Source organism: Penaeus monodon, chromosome 28 (genome assembly GCF_015228065.2).
Source record: "Penaeus monodon isolate SGIC_2016 chromosome 28, NSTDA_Pmon_1, whole genome shotgun sequence".
Lineage (NCBI taxonomy): Eukaryota > Metazoa > Arthropoda > Malacostraca > Decapoda > Penaeidae > Penaeus > Penaeus monodon.
This window is the reverse complement of record NC_051413.1, coordinates 27503001-27503472: the sequence shown is the minus strand read 5'-3', so window position 1 is coordinate 27503472 and position 472 is coordinate 27503001.

The following is a 472-nucleotide window of genomic DNA, read 5'->3' as shown; positions in this document are numbered from 1 at the left end:
TTATATCCATATTTCCACACAAAGTATAATTCGCATATAAATGAAACTGTGCTTTGGGAATGTGCACAGGCTTACTATAATCACTTAATGAAGAAAGATTTTCTTTAATACCTTAACTATGGAATTTCACAATATTATCATAATGGGGCATATAATGATGCTAATGATCCTAATTACAAAAGTGACTAATATGCTCTATGCTAATAGCAGCAGTAATAATGAAGCATTTTGTCACGAGTTTGTCAGAAAGTCAATTATCTAATTACGTCCACTTTATCCACTGGACACAATCAGTTGACTCGCTCTCCTAATATAAACATCAGGTGTAAACACTGTCGCAATTTGTATGTAAAAAAGGCTATCGCAATAAACTTCAAGGGAAAGATATGCGTCAACTTTGATTATAGATAAGCATGACTTCAATCAAGCCGCATTGGAAGTGATATATAATGGTTTGCATAAGAAATTCTAA